The 22,161-nt window shown below is 43.8% G+C and overlaps 1 long non-coding RNA gene across 1 annotated transcript; it reads left to right on the top strand.

Annotated features, from left to right (window-relative positions):
- The first annotated feature begins 38 nt into the window (after positions 1 to 38).
- On the top strand, positions 39 to 13,329 carry LOC148152068 (uncharacterized). Its single transcript, XR_015751997.1, has 4 exons — positions 39 to 108; positions 6,158 to 6,288; positions 6,932 to 6,977; positions 12,869 to 13,329. It is a non-coding gene; the product is annotated as an uncharacterized LOC148152068 (long non-coding RNA).
- The last annotated feature ends 8,832 nt before the right edge of the window (positions 13,330 to 22,161 follow it).

Raw genomic sequence — 22,161 nt, forward strand, 5'->3', positions numbered from 1 at the left:
GGGGGGGAAGGAAGAGGCTGAGGTAACAACGGTTTGAGAAGCCAGCAGCAGCCTGAGGGTCTGGCGTACGCTCCTTCGCTCGCTGGGGGCTGGACACGCTGTGAGCAGGTAAAACCCGAGCGTGTGGGTGGCGGACTCAATCTCTCCCCCACATGATATCTCCCACCCTCTTCCCCAGCTCCCTCCCACCCCCCACCTTCCAACAAGTCCATCACAACCGCGTGCACGCGCGCCCGCGACGTCAGCGCGCCCCCCCCCCCGGGAACGCGCTCCTGCTGTGAACACCCGCAAAAGGACTTGCCACTCAAATTCTCAGTCAGTCACAGCGCAGTCAGGGTGTCCCCAAGGGGGTTTCATGTGGGAGCGCTGTCCCTCTCCCCAAGCACCCAGCAAATAAACCCCGCCTGGGGGAAAAACACACACACACAACACTCTAAATGAGAGGGTCCACCACTGCTCTGTGAATGCATCATTGATTCCCGGAGGGAAGTAAAAGCGGGCGCTGATTTTCACATCGTTCAAGCAATGGGGGATTTCAAGCGGGATTTGACGGTGCGGAGGGAGGTTGTAAACAGGACGGCAGATGGTGAAGGAGTGAGTGGGCGATGTCTCGGACTGCACAGGGCGAGGATGAAGAGGGTCCGTGTGGCAATATCATTCATCCTCATCTGAAGATGCCGGTGTTGGACTGGGGTGGACAAAGTTAAAAATCACACAACACCAGGTTATAGTCCAACAGGTTTAATTGGAACCTTCCAATTAAATCTGTTGGATTTATAAACCTGGTGCTGCGCGATTCACTTTATTCATCCTGATGATTTATTCGGTGCTGAACAGCGTGGTTTTGTTTTCAGGATTTTAATGAACTTTTTGCATTTGACACGTTTAAGATGGCATGGTGATTTATATTTTTTTGTTTTGTAAATAAAAGCTCACTGATTCAAATCAACCTGTGACCCGTGATGTTTAAACTCTGTCGACTCCAGCCCAACCTCCCGAGTCATTGAGCAACAAAGTGTGACCGAAATCCTTCTCCCGTCCCGGACTGGGTTAAAAAGAAAGGTTGTTCTTGCTGTGAGGCAGCAATGAGATGTTCACTCACTCTCTTCCCCCCCCCCCCCCCCTTCTTTTCTCATCTTCGCGTTGAGGATTTCCGCAAGTTTCCGTACATTAAAGCAGTTGTGCGGCATAATCCTGGAGTGCTTTCCCCAACTGCGCTGTGATGTTGGCAGTGCTGTGTGCTCCCCTGCTAGTTCACGAGAGAGAGAGAAACTTCAGCAACTTATACTATGACAGGACACCCGATGAATCTAGCAACTAGATGTTCCGACAGTAGGATGTGTGAAGTTTATCTGTGTGTTTTAATAGGGATATGAGGTGGAAAAAGGAGAGCCGTTAGACAGAATTTAAGCGCAGTCCTTGCTGTTAAGGTGGTGAAAACATTGGAATCTCCAAACTATTCCAGGGATCCTCATTGAGTGTACATGTGCTGGGTAAATAAGGAGGTGAACCGACATTGAATAGATAACGCAAACTGTAATGCCAGGTAGACTGGTGTGAAATTCACTTGCGCTCTGGTAGATCTCCCCATGATAAAAAAAAAGACAGCACAAGGTATTGGTGCTCTCTGGAAAGAATTTCCCAAAAGCCAGCACTGCAGTAACGGGTGCCATATTTCAGATGAGACAATAAACTGATGTACTGTCTGCGTTTGTTTTATTTCAAAACTATTCTTCGCTGATAAATAAAATCTTTATGTGTGTGTGTGTGCACATTGTCACAAACGCGGATCCGTTCTGAACAGTTCCACATCAAATAAACAAAAGCAAAACCATTGGACTTTTGGCTCTGTTAGACAGACGGTACTAATATTTACATATATTTGAGACGCTGGGAGAGTCCGATATCTGAACAGACTCCCATTTACCTTCAGCAAAGAGACCTCAGACAGTGGTCTAACCCCGCTACCCCTTGGAGGCTGCTGCTCCAAACGTTACTGCGTCATGGACCTGGGAATGGGCCAGTCTGCAACATCCAGCTGGGGTCAACTCCTTGACCTGGAAGACCAACAGGTTTCTGGCAGACCCCTGGTCTGCCCTCTTAAATGGGTGTATGCCACTATGTATTTCGAAGATGAGTTACAGAGTCAATTCTCGTGTGCTGGTCACATTGCAACCCCTTTAGAGTTGACCATAGAGGGAAGAACTCTCAGACTATAAAAGACAAGATGCTCCACTTCAGCAAAATATGGCCCCAGTATTAAATTTTTGCAGTACTGTACGTGCCATTGACACCAACTTTTGGGAAGCCATTTGAGCGAACTGATCATAATTTTCTTCACTTATAGAGACATAGAGATGTACAACATGGAAACAGACCCTTCGGTCCAACCCGTCTATGCTGACCAGATATCCCAACCCAATCTAGTCCCAACTGCCAGGACCCAGCCCATATCCCTCTAAACCTTTCCTATTCATATACCCATCCAAATGCCTTTTAAATGTTGCAATTGTACCAGCCTCCACCACTTCCTCTGGCAGCTCATTCCATACACGTACCACCCTCTGTGTGAAAATGTTGCCCCTTAGGTCTCTTTTTATATCTCTCCCCTCTCACCCTAAACCTATGCCCTCTAGTTCTGGACTGCTCCAACCCCAGGGAAAAGATCTTGCCTATTTACCCTATCCATGCCCCTCATGATTTTATAAACCTCTATAAGGTCACCCCTCAGCCTCCAACGCTCCAAGGAAAACAGCCCCAGCCTGTTCAGCCTCTCCCTATAGCTCAAATCCTCCAACCCTGGCAACATCCTTGTAAATCTTTTCTGAACCCTTTTAAGTTTCACAATATCCTTCCAATAGGAAGGAGAACAGAATTGCATGCAATATTCCAACAGTGGCCTAACCAATGTCCTGTACAACGCAACATGACCTCCCAACTCCTGTACTCAATATTCTGACCAATAAAGGAAAGCATATCAAATGCTTTCTTCACTATCCTCTCTACCTGCGACTCCACTTTCAAGGAGCTATGAACCTGCACTCCAAGATCTCTTTGTTCAGCAACACTCCCTAGGACCTTACCATTAAGTGTATAAGCCCTGCTAAGATTTGCTTTCCCAAAATGCAGCACCTATAATTTATCTAACTTAAACTCCATCAGCCACTCCTCAGCCCACTAGCTCACCTGATCAAGGTCCTGTTGTAATCCAAGGTAACCTTCTTTGCTGTCTGCTACGCCTCCAATTTTGGTGTCATCTGCAAACTTACTAACTGTACATCTTATGCTCACATCCAAATCATTTATATAAACGTTGAAAAGTAGTGGACCCAACATTTTGGCACCTGATGTCAAACCTTATCACTTAGGCAAGGTATGACATGAGTGAGTTGGCGCTGATGTGATTTCTCTGACTGACAGTGGAAAATGACAGGGTGCAGAAGGAGGTCATTCAGCCTGCACTGATTCTGTTACCTAGTGCCAATCACCAGCCTCTTCTCCATGTCTCCGCACATCATTTTTATCCATGGGGATGGCAGGGTGGTCAGTGGTAGGCACTGCTGCCTCACAGTGCTAGGGTCCCAGGTTCAATTCCAGCCTCAGGCAACTGTCTGTGTGGAGTTTTGCATACTCTCCCCATGTTTGCGTGAGTTTCCTTCCACAATCCAAAGATGTGCAGATTAGGTGAATTGGCCATGTTAAATTGCCCACCTTAAGTTAGCTGCAGTAGTCAGAGGGAAATGAGTCTGGCTGGGTTACTCTTCGGAGGGTCAGTGTGGACTTGTTGGACCGAAGTGCCTGTTTCCACACTGTAGGTAATCTAATGTGATCTAATCTAATTATCCAATTCCCTCTAGAATGCCTCAAATGAATCTACCTCCAAAACACTTTCAGGCAGTGCATTCCATTGCCTAACTACTTGCTGTGTGACTAATTTCTCACATCACCCTTAGTTAGTTTGCAGATAAATCTTAAAAGGAATTATTCGTTTCTTCATTTGATTTTAGTTTGAAAGGAAAAATAAATTCATCTGCACACTATCACCTATACCTTCAAGAATCCTTGAATTAGTATTTCAGTCTGTCAATATTGTATAACAACTATAATGAAAGTTAGGTGACTACAGAGATGAATGTGTATGTAATCATTGAGAAAAGTTGACCAGTTCTGAGCTGGCTACTATAAAGAAATAGGTATTTTCATTTTTTCACAGCTGAGGTTTTGTAATTTCAAGAACTGTCAAGAATTTCAAGAAAAAGAAAACCTTGCGTACAAGATTGGCATTCATGCCTACATTTCTGATTCAGCATCATGCTGCCAGCAGTGTAATATTTTAAAAAATGGTAAATATAGAGGATCACGTTTGGCATGCTGGGAGGTAAAATCTAAAGTTTTAAATCATTGGACTTGCTATTGCATGAAAATGTGAGCTAGAATTTGCAAAATGTTTCTAGAATGGGGGCAGGTGTAGGATCATACAAATTCGTGGAAAACATAACCATGTACAAAATTAGATGGACGCATTACTTACCCTCATGTTTTGGTCTGAGATCCATCTGCTCCTTCAGTCAACTATTGTGTCAACCTCCCAACGTTCCTTCCTGGTCCTATACTAACTGACAATGTTCGCAGTTCTATCTCCTTAGGTGTTGTCCTTCTCTCCTTTAAATCTCATCATTATCCCTTTCCTCAAGTAAATAACTCTTGACATAACCATGATTGGAAACTGTTGCAATGCAAATCTCTCTTCCCTTTTTCTTAGAAGTGTTGTTGCCTCTTAAAACTGTGTCCATTGATCCTGAATTCCATGTTTGAGCCTCCATCCAAGTCTCCTCTGGTGCCACGGTAGTGAAAAGGCCCTGGTCAAAGTTACAAATGACGTCCTAAATGGCTGTGATAATGATGAAATTTCCCTTATTGTATTTCTCACTTGTCTGCAATCTTTAACATGGCTGACCACACCAGCCTCCTCCAATGCCTTTCCATTGTCAATCATTCGGTGGGACTGTTCTCATCTGATTCATTTTTGTCTGTTTAATCGTATCCCGACTACCTTGCTCATGTAATGTTATCAATGGTACACCACAGGGATTAATCCTTGGGCCTTCCTATTTATTGTATTAATGCTTCCCTGATGACCTCATTGTAAACCAGTGTTAGTGTTTGTGTAGATATTGTGGATACTTAACTTATCTCATCACTACCTCTTTCTGTTCATCTGGCATCCAATATTGAATTAACTGGACTATCCCCCCCCCGCCCATTAAATACTGGGAAAACTGAAGTCACATGACACCAGGTTATAGTCCAATAGGTTTATTTGAAATCACAAGCTTTTGCAGAGCTGCCTCCTTCATCAGGTGAAGTTAAACGCCGTCACCTCCACATCACCAGGAAAACTGAAGTCGTTGGACTTAGTCTTCCCACTTTTTGACAGTGCTTTCTTGATTGTGAATCATGGCAGCCCAGGTCAACCTTTCTCAAACAATCTTCCACTCTCCATCACATTAAATAGACAGCTAGCCTCTTCAGCACCCATCTTGTGGAATCATGTGGCAGGAGAGCTGATGGACTCACTGTCACTGGAACTTTGTGATGCCCATGATATATTTAAAACCCAGTTGTGCATCACCTCAGATGCTATAAGCCAAGAAGTGCCACTCACACTGTGGTGTTCCAGCGTTATTCCTGAGGAGATGGGCTGGTGGGGAGGAGAGAAGTCCTTTTTTCTGTTGACTGGCAAAGCAGGCCCGTTCATTACACTTAGCCAGCCTGAACTGAGCTGGACCTGTGTCCTTATAGTGTCCTGGATGAAACAAAGTGTGCAGCAATGCAGGGAGAAGTTTAATGATTTCTGCGTTTGGACAACTTTAAGTGCCATTCTGTTGCCTCTGCTATCTCATGCTCAGAGGGCTACCATACATTCTAACTTCACCATTGCACATACTTTTCACCAAAGCATATGGCCTACAACTCGCAGAACTGTATGCATTAGATCCACTCAAAGTGGACCTCAACTCCAAATCAGAACATTTCCTGTCTTCTGCATTTCTTGCTCATGCACAGGGGCACTTTACTAACTGTCCAGCTTATGCATCGCCAATAATTTCTCTTTCATCTGTCATCACATTCACTCTCTTCCTTTGTCTTATTACAGGAAAGATTCTTCCAATCCCAGCCTGAGGACTCCACAGCACCCTGGCTGACATACTGACAAGTTGTACTTGACCTGCAGGACAGACTGTGGCATAATCCATAGTCTGCCAGAACGTGGATCCCTGGACTCTGGTAGGACTAAGCATTTTACAGACCATGGCCAACCCCAGATACAAGAATTGAATGATCCCCTTTGACTGAGTGTGGTGGCATACCTTAACTAACCATACTCCCCCTTGACTCCAATAAAGACTGTTTGTTTGAAGCACTTGCAGTGTGTTTGTTACTTAAGTTGCCAGCACATGCTGTAGGTGTGATAATGATGCACCACACAGCAACATTGTTCACCCCTCGTTCTTGATCCCCCCCCCTAATCTCCCACACCTCTACTCCACACCTCCCACATCTCTACTCATTTTGGAGAAAGTGAAGACTGCAGATGCTGGAGAATCAGAGCCGAAAAGTGTGGCCTAATCCTGCACCTATTTTCTATGTTTCGATGGATCTCTTGAGAGCTTGCTGCACCATGTAGAAACAAAATGAACAGGGCAATATTATCCCTCTTGGTCAAACATCTGTATTCTTTCCCTAGCCTTTGTGTGCAAAAGTGTTGCTGCCAAATTAAGTGGTCAGCAATATCTGGGGCAGGGAGGTGGACATTACAGAGGCAGCCAAGTCTGAGGATTGCCAGAGAACTTGAAGGTTTGTGTTATGTACAGTGCATGTATCTATGTATGCGTGTCTTCTAAAGGGTCTTATGTTTTGGATCTTACAGCCCCTTCCCTCACAGATCGAGACACTTAGCCTGCCAACTCATCCAGGTAAGCAGAAAATATTTCACCACATTCTGGACTTGTGCCTTGTAGATGGTAGAAACGCTTTGAGGAGTCACGAGGTGAGTTACATGCTGGACTCTGAACTGCTGTTGTGCCATTGTATTTATATAGAATCCCTACAGTGTGGAAACAGGCCCTTTGGTTCGACAAGTCCACACTGACCCTCCGAAGACTATCCCGCCCAGACCCACTCCCCCTACCCTATATTTACCCCGCCTAATGCACCTAACCTACACATCCCTGAACACTATGGGCAATTTAGCATGGCCAAATAACCTAACCCGCACATCTTTCGATTGTGGGAGGAAATTGGAGCACCTGGAGGAAACTTAGACAGAAACGGGGAGAATGTGCAACTCCACACAGACATTTGGCCGAGCTTTGAATTTAACCCAGATTGCTGGCACTGTGAGGCAGCAGTGCTAACCACTGAACCGCTGTGCAATCCTATGAGTAGGTCAGTTCAGTTTCTGGTCAATGGTAATTCCTAGGATGTTGATCGTAGGGGATTCAGTGATGTTAATGCCACTGAATGTTAAGGGATGATGGTTAGATTCTGTCTTGTTGGAGATGGAACCTATCACTTATATGGCACAAATATTATTTACCACTGGTCAGCCCAAGCCTGGGTATCATCTAACTATCATCTTGGTCATGCTGTAATTTCACATAGACCACTTCTCCATCTAAACAGTTGCCAGTAGTGCTGAAATTTGTAAACATCATCAGCAAACAGTCCCACTTTGACCTTATGATGGAGGGAAGGTTACTGCTGCAGCAACTGAAAATAGTTGGTCCTGGGACACTACCTTCAGGAAAACCTTCAGAGATGTTCTGCAGTTTAGATGAATAACTTCCAATAACCACGACCACCTTCGATTTTGCCAGCTAAGTGTGTATCCAGTCCAGAGCCTATCCCTGATCCCCATTGACCCCAATCTTGCGCACTCTCCTTGACTCCACAATTGATTAAATGTGGCCTTGATGCCAATGGCAGTCACAATCACCTCACCTCTGGAATTCTGTTTTTCTGTTCATGCTTAAACTAAGGCTGTTGTGAGATCAGGATCTGAGTGGAAAAACTGAATGAATATCAGTGAATAAGTTATTATCAAGCAAGTGCTGCTTGAGAGAGTCAGAGACTCGTAGACTCATATAACATGGAAACAGGCCCTTTGGTCTAACTAGTCTACTGTGACCACGTTCCCCAACTAAACTAGTCCTGCAGTTGACTAAAATCCCTCCAAACCTTTCCTTTTTGTTTACTTATCCAAATGTCTTTTAAATGTTGTAACTATACCTACATTCACCACTTCCTTTGGCAGGTCGTTCCACATATGAACCACGCTCTGTGTCAAAAAAAGGTGTCCCCTCAAGCTTTTTTTTATAACTTCCTCTTCTCACCTTAAAGCTCTGCCCCCTTGTTTTGAACTCCCCCCACCCCAGGGAAAAAGCCCTTGCGATTCACCGTATCTACGTCCCTCACGATTTGATCAACCTCTATAAGCTTATCCCTCAACCTAGTATGTTCCAGTTAAAAAGATTTCCGGCCAGTCCAGCCTATTTTTATAACTCAAATATCCCCAGCAACATCCCGATAAATCTTTTCTGAACTCTCTTCAATTTAATCATATCCTTCCTATAGCAGGGTCACCAGAACTGCACACAGTTATCCAGAACAGGCCTCACCAATGTCCTATGCAACCTCAACATGACGTCCTAACTCCTATACTCATCAAAGGTCTAAGCAATGAATGCAAGCATGCCAAATGCCTTCTTAACCACCCTATCTACATGTTGATGACATATAACACTGTTGTTGATAACTTCAATCATTTTGCTTCTAATTAAGAGTAGACTGATGTCCAGTAACTGCACAGGTTGGTTTTAATTTCTTTGTTGTGTACGGAACATATCTGGGCAATTTTCCACGTTGTTGACCAGATTTCAGTGATGCATTGACTGTTTAAACACTGCCTGAGTAATTGGCAACTATGCTGGTACAGAAGAGGTTTACCAGGATGCTGAGGTAAAAACAATGACTGTAGATGCTGGAAACCAGATTCCGGATCAGTGGTGCTGGAAGAGCACAGCAATTCAGGCAGCATCCGAAAAGCTTCAAAATCGACGTTTCGGGCAAAAGCCCTTCATCAGGAATAAAGGCAGAGAGCCTGAAGCGTGGAGAGATAAGCTAGAGGAGGGTGGGAGTGGGGATCCTGGATTAGGAGAGCTACAAGGAGAAGCTAGAGCCTCCAATAACCTCTGGAGAGGTGGAGGCTGAGGAGAGATGTATTAGAAGTCTGTAATGTTATGAGATACATAGATAGGGTTGCTGGTTAGAATCTTTTTCCCAGAGTCGAAATGTCCAATGCTACAGGACATTCATTTAAGATGAGAGAGGATAGTTCAAAGGCGATGTGGCAGATGAGTTTTTTACACAGAGTGGCAAGAGTCTGGAACATGTTGCCAGGCGTGGTGCTGGAGGGAGATATAATAGGAACATTTAAGGGACTTTTAGATAAGGACATGAATTTGCAAGGCATGGAGGGATATGGACCAAGGGCAGGCTGAAAGGGTTAGTTTAATTTGATGTCATGCTCAGCACAACATTGATGGCCAAGGGGGCAGTTCCTATGCTGTACTGTTATATGTTCTATATTCTAGGTCTGGAACATATGCCTTTGTTACAATTGCTGGAAGGTTGACAGGGCCCATAGCCTTTGCAGTATCCAGTCTCTCCATCTGTTTCTTGATGCCATGGAGAGTGAAGTGAAACGACTGAAGACTGGCACCTGTGATGCTGGGGAAGTCAAGATGGATCATCCACTCAGTGTTTCTGGCTGAACAATATTGCAGATGCTTCAGCTTTACCTTTTTCAGTGGTGCGCCGGGCACCCCCATTATTGCGGATAGAGGTTGTTTCGAATCTCTCCTGCAGTGAGTTGTTTAATTGTCCATCGCCATTCATGTAGCCTCAACAAGTTGACTCCTACTTTTTAGTTATGCCCAATGTAGCTTCTGGAAAGATGTTCTGCACTCTTCATCAAATCAGGTTTAGTCTCCTGGCTTGATGGTAATGGTAGAATCCGGGACATACCATATCATGAGGTTACAGATTGTGTTGGAGTAGGATTCTGCGACTGCTGGCAGGCGGTAGCTCATGTATGTCCAGTTTGGGTTGCTAGATATGTTCCAATACTATCCCATTTAGAATAGCAGTGCACGTGTGACATGATGGAGTGTATTCTTAAGGTGAGAATTTGATTATTCTGTCTTCTAGTTCTTCCCATCTTTCTTGCCATTGCTCACTCTGATCAACGGCATGGAAACCTATCACAGAATTATAGAATTTCTACAGTGTGGAAGCAGACTATTTGGCCCATCAAACCCACACTGACCCTCTAAAGAGCATCCCACCAAGACCTACACCCCTAAACTATCCCTATAACCTGCATTTCCCATGTCTGATCCCTCTAGCCTGCATATCTCTGGACACTATGGACAATTTAGCATGGCCAATCAACTTAGGAGAAAGTGAGGACTGCAAATACTGGAGATCAGAGTCGAGAGTGTGGTGCTGGAAAAGCACAGCAGGTGCTTCCAAGGTGCATCCAAGGAACAGGAGAATCGACATTTCGGGCAAGAGCCCTTCATCAGGCATGAGGCATATGGGCTGGGGGGGCTGAGAGATAATGGGACGGGTATGGGGCTGGGGGCAAGGTAGCTGAGAATGCAATAGGTGGATGGAGGTGGGGTAATGGTGATAGGTCAGAGAGGAGGGTGGAGTGGATAGGTGGGAAGGAAGATGGATAGGTAGGACAGGTCATGAGCACGGTGCAAAGTTGGGAGGTTGGATCTGGGATAAGGTGGGGGGAGGGGAAATGGGGAAACTGGTGAAATCCACATTCATCCTGTGTGGTTGGAGGATCCCAAGGCGGAAGATGAAGTGATCTTCCTCCTGGCGTCGAGTGGTGAGGGAGTAAGTGCACAGGTTGGGTTTAATTTCTTTATTGTGTACGGAACATATCTTGGCAATTTTCCACATTGTTGACCAGATGGCAGAAATGCATTGGCTGTCTAAAACCCTACCTGAGTAATTGGCAACTAAGCTGGTGCAGAAGAGGTTTTTTAGATTAGATTAGATTAGATTACAGTGTGGAAACAGGCCCTTCGGCCCAACAAGTCCACACCGACCCGCCGAAGCGAAACCCACCCATACCCCTACATTTACCCCTTATCTAACACTACGGGCAATTTAGTATGGCCAATTCACCTGACCCTGCACATCTTTGGACTGTGGGAGGAAACCGGAGCACCCGGAGGAAACCCACGCAGACACGGGGAGAACGTGCAAACTCCACACAGTCAGTCGCCTGAGGCGGGAATTGAACCCGGGTCTATGGCGCTGTGAGGCAGCAGTGCTAACCACTGTGCCACCATGCGTTGCCTGGTTTAGGAGAGCTATAAGGAGAGGCTATAAAAATTTGGATTGTTTTCTCTGGAGAGGTGGAGGCTGAGGGGAGATGTAATAGATGTCTGTAATGTTATGTGATACATAGATAGGGTTGCTGGTCAGAATCTCTTTTCCAGAGTTGAAATGTCTAATGCTACGGGACATTCATTTAAGGTGAGAGGGATAGTTCAAAGGAGATGTGACGGATGAGTTTTTTACAGAGTGGCAAGACTCTGGAACGTGTTGCCAGGGGTGGTGATGGAAGGAGATATAATAGGAACATTTAAGGGACTTTTAGATAAGGACATGAATTTGCAAGGCATGGAGGGATATGGACCAAGGGCAGGCTGGAGGGATTAGTTTAATTTGATGTCATGCTCAGCACAACATCGATGGCCACGGGGGCTCTTCCTATGCTGTACTGTTCTATGTTCTATATTCTAGGTCTGGAACACATGCCTTCATTACAATTGGTGGAATGTTGACAATGGTGGAGGCCCAGGACCTGTATGTCCTCAGCGGAGTGGGAGGGGGTGTTGAAGTGTTTGGCCACGGGGCGATGGGGTTGGTCAGTGCAGATGTCCTGGAGACGTACTCTGAAGCGCTCTGCGAGTAGGTGTCCTGCCTCCCCAATGTGGAGGAGACACCTAGCCTGCACATCTTCGGACCATGTTATGGCCAATGTGTCTGGCCCCCTCTTCAAACTCAATTTCTTACTTACTGAGTCCCTCCCTCTTCCAAGCAGCAACGAGTTAACCAGAAAGTTCATAACTTTGGTGCTGCATTTGATCTTGAAATAAGTTTCACACTATATATCTGTGCCTTTAGTAGTACTGCTTATTGCCACCTTATCACCCTATTTCAGATCTGTCCCAGCGTATCTGCTGCTGGACCCCTCATTCATATCTTTGTTCTCTCTAGATTTGATTATTCCATAAAACCCTGGCCAGTTTCTAAAGATCTACTCTCTGTAGACTTGGTCATCCAAAAACTAACTTACGCCATGTCTCATTCATTTATCACTCTTGTACTCACTAACCAAAATTTTTGTCCTGTAAAGCAACACCAAATTTTAAATTCTTGTCCACATTTTAAAATCTTTCCTTCCGTAGCCTTATGCTTCCCCATTGCTCGAATTTCGTCCAGCTTCACACCCTCCAAGATAATCAGTGTCAGTCTAATTCTGGCCTCTTGAGAATTCTCAATCTTAGATGCTTTACTATTGGTGGCCTTGCTGCAACTGCAAGGTCCAAGGTGCTCAATGTTTAATTAGGTTCTATAATACTCTTGTGAAACACCTTGTGATATCTAATTTCATAAAGAGACTATAATAACAAAAGTTCCCTTTTGTTGAGTATGTTTAGCAAATATTCTGCTTTGATCCAATTTTACTTAAAATCTATTTTTCCTGACACTCTTGCAGAACACAAAATATCCCATCACCAGTTTTCTCTAGTTGGCTTCAAGGTGGTGGCAAGGAACAGCCAGGCATGAATCTCCCACTCTTTTCTGGCTTACCTGAATTCACTTCATCTTCAACTCAGCAATTCTCTTTTGGACTCAGCTCATTTTGGCAACTGAACAAAGCAAGACTCAAACTTACGCGCACATGTGTTAATACTTTAATGCTCAGCACCATTGTTCCATCCACTGTATGTATATTATTATAAAATGCTTTGCATGAAGTGTGTTGTGGTTGAAAAATAGTTCCAGGAAGAAATGGAGAATACCATATGGATTTGGCACAACATGTAATCAGCAAATGGAGTAACCACATAATAAGATGTAAATGTCCTGTGCCTGGTCAGATCCATGAATTATTCAAATATCATAACACAGTGGGCCCCATGTGGATTGACACAGCAGACAATTAATGTTACTTTCTGCTATTTGAGAAGAAACCTGATACCACTCAAAAATTAGTTTAATGAAATTCATGCTTTGCTTTCTTTGATGTTATGGTGGAGTATTATAGTACTATCATTACTGTTTTTGTGGATGCTTTAAACTCTTAGGGAGATACCCAATCCTCAATGATGTTCTTGGCATGCACACACTTTTCATATGAAGAGCACGTGGACCCATATAATAAAAAGATTAGTGCATTCCACTGAGCAGACAACAGGATGACACAATGATTTGGTACCAACTGTGTCATTGTGGAGTTTCATTGTTCATTGATACCCTCTCTTAACCTTTCACAGTACAATACGATGTAAAGCAGCATGAAGAAACCCTACACTCCACCGGCATTTTGTAATGAGTCACCAATAACTTACAGGTCGGTTGCTAGTTTATTTCTTCTGATTCTTGTTGCAATTTTCTTTGGGGCTTTCTGTCGGCATTCAAATTTTAGAGGTCTACAGAGAATATTGTAGCAGGTGCAGATTTACTTACAGTTGATTTTAAGACTTCTGCACAAATCAGTGGTTTGCAGTCTTGGGTGCACAAGATGCTCAAAGAAAGATGAAGAGGACAGTGGGAGGAATTTCAGCAGGAAGATGTATCTATTCAACATCTTCAGAGAGCAATTCTACTACCTGAGTTTCAGTCAGAAATCTCTCAATTGCATCAATCATATCATCTGAACTGTGCAAAAGCCACATAGAAATCAGACATGCAGTTAACCATGGGTATGAACTTTAATGTGTTTGGCTCCTTTCAGGTAGCTTTTGGCAGATATTAATGATATCTATCAGTTTGCAGTGTACTATCACATAAGGACGGTTAAAAACACTTTCTGTTCAAAGAGACATAATTTCATTTTGTGCTGCCAGAGTGAAGCAGTTGGATGATTAAGAGGGTTCGCAATTGTTCCCAACTTCTCCATAATGCAGGATATTATTGACAATACACACATTGTTCAGTTTGCACCTCATGTCAACTCTTCCATGTAACCCAATGTACCTCATTGTCTCAACATTCTGCTGTTGTTTGGCCAAAAACAATGTATCATAATGTATTCATGCTGCTGCATTATTCTGTGGAGCAACCGAAAGATGGCTACTTTGCAACAATGCTGATGACACGGCACATGATTCTGGTTCAAAATGTACTTAAACAAGTGTAGCCTGTAGAAAAGGAATGAAGCAATAATTCTGGTTCTTGGATAGTTCTAGACTTCCTTATAACCATTCGCTTAGTTAATGTCTCAAGTCTTGTTATATTATGCCTCAAGATGCGCAGGCTTGCCATGATTCTAACATGCCTTGTTTATGGAAATCAGAAGTACAAAGAAGAGGTAGAAGGGGAAGGAAGCTGAAAATCATTTCTTCCTGAACAATATAGAAAGAAAGAACTAATTCAAGTTCAATACCAGTAATCAATCTGAATTTTCCATTCACCATAATCCCACACTTCTTAACTAATTTCTGTCATTGACCATCACAATACCTTCTTCACAGCAGTACAGAAATCATTGTGACCAGTGGTGTTCCACAGGGATCACTGCTGGGTCCATTTTTATTTGTCATTTATATATATATATGATTTGGATGAGAATATAGAAGGCATGATTAGTACGTTTGCCGATGACATCAAAATTGGTGGTATAGCGGACAGTAAAGAAGGTTATCTAAGATTACAAAGAGATCTTGATTAAATAGGTAAATATGCTGGAGAGTGGCAGATGGAGTTTAGATTAGATTAGATTTCCTACAGTATGGAAACAGCCCCTTTAGGCCAGCAAGTCCATACTGACCCTCCGAAGAGTAGCCCACCCAGACCCATTCCTCTCTGTCTAATGCACCTAGCACTATGGGCAATTTAGCATAGGCAATTCACCTGACCTGCACATCTTTGGACTGTGGGATAAAACTGGAGCAAACCCACACAGACACAGGGAGAATGTGCAAACTCCACACAAGCAGTCGCCCAAGCTGAGAATCGAACCCGGGTCCCTGGTGCTGTGAGGCAGCAGTGCTAACCACTGACCCACCACGCCACCTCTAATTTGGACAAATGCGAGGTATTGCATTTTGGTAAAACGAACAAAGACACGACTTATACAATTAAAAGTAGTATGGAACAGAGAAACCTAGAGGTTCAGGTACATAATTATTGAAGCTTGCTTCACATATAGATCGGGTGGTTAAGAAGATGTTTAGCACACTTGCTTTCATTGCTCAGAGCTTTGAACGTAGGAGTTTGGATGTTATGTTGAAGTTGTGAGATATTGTGTTGTGAGATATTGAGTTATAAGCTATCTTTATGAACGCACTCACCAGCTCGCTTTATTCATTAATACCAGGTTCCTGTTCATTCATTCATAACCCTTTACTAACCTGTCATTTACAATAACACGGTTTCATTCATTCATTCATTCATAAAACCGCAGTTGTGTAGTATCTGAATTTAAAAACAACCCTTTCAAACCCATGACTGCATTTTCACACCTTATCAGCCCTTACTATAAGCAGTGTTTACCTGTGAATAAATGCAGCATACAAAACAATACCATCCCCATCAAATCTCCACGAAACATTATATTAATCAGCCCTTATCAACCATCTCACACAGAACAATACCACCCCCATCAAGTATCCACAAAACATTATAATATTAATCAATCCTTACCAACCGTTTCCTGGTCCTGAATAGATTAAGTACGTGTTAAATACCTTTTAACTGGGCCATGAAATTGCATGAATGAATGAAACGCATACCAGCAAATAGTAAACAATCTCACAACCCAGCCACAGTAATCAGTTTAATATCCTTTATTCTTTTATTAAGTATACATACAATTTTTAACTCATTTAGAGCATATAGGCCTAGAATTTTTACTTGTATTTACTAACTTAAAAGACAAAAGGACTAACACATCCTAATTATGCAAGCAGACTAGACAGTCCTCCCATCAGAAGTAGCAAGCAGCACTTAGCTCTTGTTTTAATCCATCTCCTCTCTCCCAGGATGAAGCCCTTCAAACCTTTGTGTACTAGAGATAAAAAAATGTACCATCATAGTAATGCAATTTTTGATGTAAGTTTGCTCGCTGAGCTGAAAGGTTCATTTCCAGACGTTTTGTTACCCTACTATGTAACATCTTCAGTGGACCTCATGCAAAGCAATGCTGAAAATTCCTGCTTTCTATTTATAAGTTTGGGTTTCTTTGGGTCAGTGATGTCATTTCCTGTGGCAATGTTATTTCCTGTGGTGAAGTAATCATTTCCTGTGGTGAATCCTAAGACAAGCCAAACAAAGACATGCACAAGAATTCCTAGAAGCATGGCATTCCAACTGGAACTCTATCAACAAACACATTGACTTAGATTTTGGATCAGTGGTGCTGGAAGAGCACAGCAATTCAGGCAGCATCCGAGGACAGGCAAAATCGACGTTTCGGGCAAAAGCCCTTCATCAGGAATAAAGGCAGAGAGCCTGAAGCGTGGAGAGATAAGCTAGAGGAGGGTGGGGGTGGGGAGAAAGTAGCATAGAGTACAATAGGTCAGTGGGGGAGGAGATGAAGGTGATAGGTCAGGGAGGAGAGGGTGGAGTGGATAGGTGGAAAAGGAGCTGGGCTGGTCGTACAAGTCCGGACAGGTCAGGGGATCGAGTTTCTGGAGGTTAGAAGCTAGGATGAGGTGGGGGAAGGGGAAATGAGGAAACTGTTGAAATCCACATTGATGCCCTGGGGTTGAAGTGTTCCGAGGCGGAAGATGAGGCGTTCTTCCTCCAGGCGTCTGGTGGTGAGGGAGCGGCGGTGGAGGAGGCCCAGCACCTCCATATCCTCGGCAGAGTGGGAGGGGGAGTTGAAATGTTGAGCCACTGGGCGATTTGGTTGATTGGTGCAGGTGTCTCGGAGATGTTCCCTAAAGCACTCTGCTAGGAGGCGCCCAGTCTCCCCAATGTAGAGGAGACCGCATCGGGAGCAACGGATACAATAGATGATATTAGTGGATGATTAGACCCCATCTACCACCCCCTGAGAAAAGGAACAGGAATTTACTTCACCACAGGAAATAACATCACCACAGGAAATGACATCACCAACCCAAAGAAACCCAAACATATAAATAGAAAGCAGGAATTTTCAGCATTGCTTCGCCTGAGGCCCATTGAAGATGTTACATAGTGGGGTAACAAAACGTCTGGAAATGAACCTTTCAGCTCAGCGAACAAACCTACATCCAAAACCTCAACCTGAGCTACAAATCTTCTCAAAACTCGCCAATGCAACTTTAATCCATACAAAACTGTGTATAAAGAACTATATTTCGGGATTCTATTGCTGCTCCTAACTTGTGCTGTAATTGCTGAATAAAAGAGGTTAATTTCGTCACTCACTGGTATGGTTGTTATTTAAACATGATCCCACAGAGGTTTATAAAATGATGAAGGGTATAGATAAGGTGAATGGCAGATGTCTTTTCCCTATGGTGGGGAGACTTCAAGCTAGACATGATTATTTTAAGGTGAGGGGAGAAAGAGTTAAAAAAGATGTGAGGGCAATTTTTTTACACAGAGAGCAGTTCGTGTATGGAATAAACATCCAGAGGAAGGGTTGGATGCAGGTACAGTTACAATATTTAAAAGACATTTGGATAAGTACATGAATAATAAATGTTTGAACAGATGTAGGCGATGGACAGACAGGTGGGACTAAGTTTAGTTTGCGATTATGGTTGGCATGGATTGGTTGGACCAAGGGGATTGTTTCCATGTTGTATGACACTGTAAATATTCCATGCCAAATTTATCAAGGAAATCATGCCAGGTTGCACAAAGATGGTAAGCTAATCACCCTTGAACATTGCCCCAGTGCCTGGTTCTTGTATTTTGACTTGCCCTATGTTTCTGTGAAGTGCTGTTCTAGTGGCTGCAGAATGGTTTGTGGAAGATTGTTCACTTTCAGTGAATGTGACTATATACATCCAAGAAAGATGGTCTTGAGTAGCTCTGAAGTCAACACTTAGGGTGTGGATCGGATGCTGATCAATGGATCGATGGTTAAAATTTCTGTTGTTGGAGATGACCATTGTCTGACATTTGTATGGTGTGTTTGTTACTTGCCACTTATTAGCAGTAGCTTGAATGTGTCCACATCTTGCTGGAGGAGTTGGGATGCTGTGGGGTTTGAGGATGGTATTTAATACTATTTAATCATCAGTGAACAGTTCCAAATCTGACCCTGTGTTGGGGGTGCAGTCATTGATGCAGCAGCCCAGTCATCAAGTCATAGAGATGTACAGCACAGAAACAGACCCTTTGGTCCAACTTGTCCATGTCAATCAGATATCCCAACCCAATCTAGTCCCACCTGTCAGCATCCGGCCCACACCCCTCCAAACCTTTCCTATTCATCTCCCCATCCAGATGCCTTTTAAATGTTGTAGTTGTATCAGCCTCCACCACTTCCCCAGGCAGTTCATTCCATACACACACCACCGTCTTTGTGAAAAAGTTGCCCCTTAGGTCTCTTTTATATCTTTCCCCTCTCACCCTAAACCTATGCCCTCTAGTTTTGGACTCCCCCACCCCAGGAAAAAGACCTTGTCCATTTACCTTATCCATGTCCCTCATGATATTTAAACTTCTATAAAGTCACCCCTCAGCCTCCGGCGCACCAGGGAAAACAGCCCCAGCCTGTTTAACCTCTCCCTGTAGCTCAGATCCTCCAACCCTGGCAACATCCTTGTAAATCTTTTCTGAGCCCTTTCAAGTTTCACAACATCTTTCCGATAGGAAAGAGACCAGAATTGCACTCAATATTCCAACAGTGGCCTAACTAATGTCCTGTACAGCTGCAACATGACCTCCCAACTCCTGCACTCAATACTCTGACCAATGAAGGAAAGCATACCAAACGCCTTCTTCACCATCTTATCTCCCTGCAGCTCTACTTTCAATTGTAGTTTAAGAACTACAAATATCTCCTTTTGTGTTGGTTAAGAACTTTTCCCTTAATTCTCAATTTTGCTAAAACACTTTGAAGCCATATTTACTCAAATGCTGCCTTGATGTCCTTACCTCACCGTGTACATTTTAATTGTCATAATCTATAGAATTTGGCCAAGATCTGGAAGCTAGAATTAAACTGGATAGTTCTTTCTTAGTTGACATGGATACAATAGGCCAAATAGGCTCCTTCTGTGAATTTATGTTTTTCTAGGCAGAGCCACTGCTTTCACACAGGTTGATGCTTTCGCAGCAAGTGAACGTCAAGCATAATCATCAGATGTTACATACGATGCCCCATCACTTTTACATTGGAATTGATAGTCTAAGCTCCTTGGGTCAAAGTAGTGCTGAATTTGCCCATTCTTTTTCATAGTAAATAAGCTTTCTGACCGCCCTTCCAATGCATCAAGCATTTTGTAGTGTATATTTGTAATCATGTAATGCAGGGCTCTTCTGTAGCTTGCCCATATCTGACCTCATTTGATCTTATGCAACAGATTTAAGTGAACCCTTACCTTGCAGTGTGCTGGCACCTGCAGTACTCAGAATCTGAACTGGTGACTGTGGGTGTGAAATGGAGTAAGGCTTATGAAAACTTGGCATATGGAATAAAATGGAGGAAAATGCGAGGTTATGCACTCTGCCAGGAAGCAGAATTAAAATTACTTAAATGGGGAAGGATTGCAGAAAGTTGCAGCACAGTGGGATTTGGCTGCCCTCATTGGAAGAATCACAAAAATCCAATATTTAGGTTCAACAGGTCAGAGGGAAGGCCAATCCAGACTTTCGGTTTTTATTTCAAAAGTATAAAAGTTGGGAGGTTTGTTGAAACTATATAAGACCACACCTGAAATATTGTGAACAGTTAAGGTTCTGTTATCTAAGGAAAGATATACTAGGATTGCAGCCATCCAGGGATGGATCATGGTTTCCATGTATGGAAGATTTTCTTGTGAAGAGGATGTGAGTAGTTCTGGCTTGTATTCATTGGAGTTTGGAAGATTGAAATTGAAACATAAACTATTCTTAGGGAGCACAACAGGGTAGAAGCTGAGAGGCTTTTTTGCCTTTCTGGGAGAGTGTAGGACCAGAGGGAATAATCATAGAACCCCTACAGTATGGAAGCAGACCATTTGGTCCATCAAGTCCACACCTACTTACCAAAAAGCATCCCACCCAATCCCTGGATTTCCCACGGCTAGTCCATCTAGCCTACACATCCCTGGTCTTTATGGGTAATTTAACATGACCCATCCACCTAAATCTGCACATCTTTGGATTGTAGGAGGAAACCCATACAGACACAAGGAGAATACCACACAGACAGTCACCCGAGGCTGGAATTGAATCCAGTGCTAACCACTGAGCCCAAACCTCAGTATAAAATGCCACTCATGACAGGAGAAAGTTCTTCTCACAGAGAGTAGTGAATCTGTGGAATTCTTCATCACAGAGGGCTGCCAACGTTGGGATTTTAAGTGTTTTAAAGGTTGAGATGGACAGATTTTTAATTGGTAAGGGGATAGAGGGTTGTGAAGATATGGCAAGAAAGTGGAGTTGAGGGTTAACAGATCAGTCGTGATCTCACTGAATGACACAACAAACTCAATGGCTGATTGGTCTACTACTTCTATATCTTTCTTCTCTGGGCTGCCATTGTGGACACTTGGTAACAATGTCCCAATGACAATAGATGTACATTCGCATCTGACAACAGCCAGCCCCTGAGAAATGCCACAATACATGGAAGATGATGGGGTAGTGCAGGAGGACGAGCTGAGAATAGTTCATAGGTCGGCGCAACACTGAGGGCCGAAGGACCTGTTCTGCGCTGTATTGTTCTATGTTCTATGTTCTATTATACCTCTCACATCCACTTGCCGGTGCTAGTGCAATGTAAAGCTGCACTTTGGGGTGCACTGTCAACCAGCAGCAAAAGGTGGCTGCAACCACACGCTGTGTGCAGGGACATGCACCAGGCTCACTGATTGGATCTGGCTACATCTCAGGACTGCACATTTACTCTCTTAACACACACACTTTTAAATTAAAAATTCATTTGTGGGATGTGGGTGTCGCGGGCTGGCCAGCATTTACTGCCCATCCTGAGTTGCCCTTGTGAAGGTGGTGGTGAGCTACCTTCTCAAACCACTGCAGTCCCCCTGCTGTGGGTTGACCCTTAATGCCGTCAGGGAGGAAATTCCACGTTTTGATGCAGTGACAGTGAAGGATTGGCGATGTATTTTCAAGTTATGGTTGTGAATGGCTTGGAGGGATACTTTAAGGTGGTCGTGCTCCTATGCATCTGTTGCCTTATCCTTCTAGGTGGAAGGGCTCATGAGTTTGAAAGGTGCTGTCTCAGGCTCTTTGGTGAATTTCTACAGTGCATCTGGTAGACAGTACACATTGCAGCTACTGAGCATCGGTGAGAAAGGGAGTGAATGCTTATTGATGTAGTGCCAATCAAGTGTGCTACTTTGTCCTGGATGGTGTCATGCTTATCTTTCGTGAATCTTGGCGAGTTGGAGCGGCTGTTAGCTGCCTTGTTCTTCAATGTCATGGTTCACTCCTTTAAAATGTGCCAGTGAATGGAAGAGGTTACGGTGGAGGCTGGACTGCACACTCTCTCTATGTTTGACAAACCTCATCTAGCTGCTGATCCCTCAGGCCTCTCTCTCTCTATCAGTCCCTGTGCCTGTGTGGAGTTTGCACATTTGCTCTGTGTCTCTGGGTGCTCCGGTTTCCTCCCACAATCCAAAGATGTGCAGGTTGGGGTGAATTGGCCATGCTAAATTGGCCATGCTAAATTGCCCA

This window comes from Chiloscyllium plagiosum, unplaced genomic scaffold (assembly GCF_037043375.1).
Source record: "Chiloscyllium plagiosum isolate Xiang-an unplaced genomic scaffold, Cpla_swu_hap1 HiC_scaffold_1, whole genome shotgun sequence".
NCBI lineage: Eukaryota > Metazoa > Chordata > Chondrichthyes > Orectolobiformes > Hemiscylliidae > Chiloscyllium > Chiloscyllium plagiosum.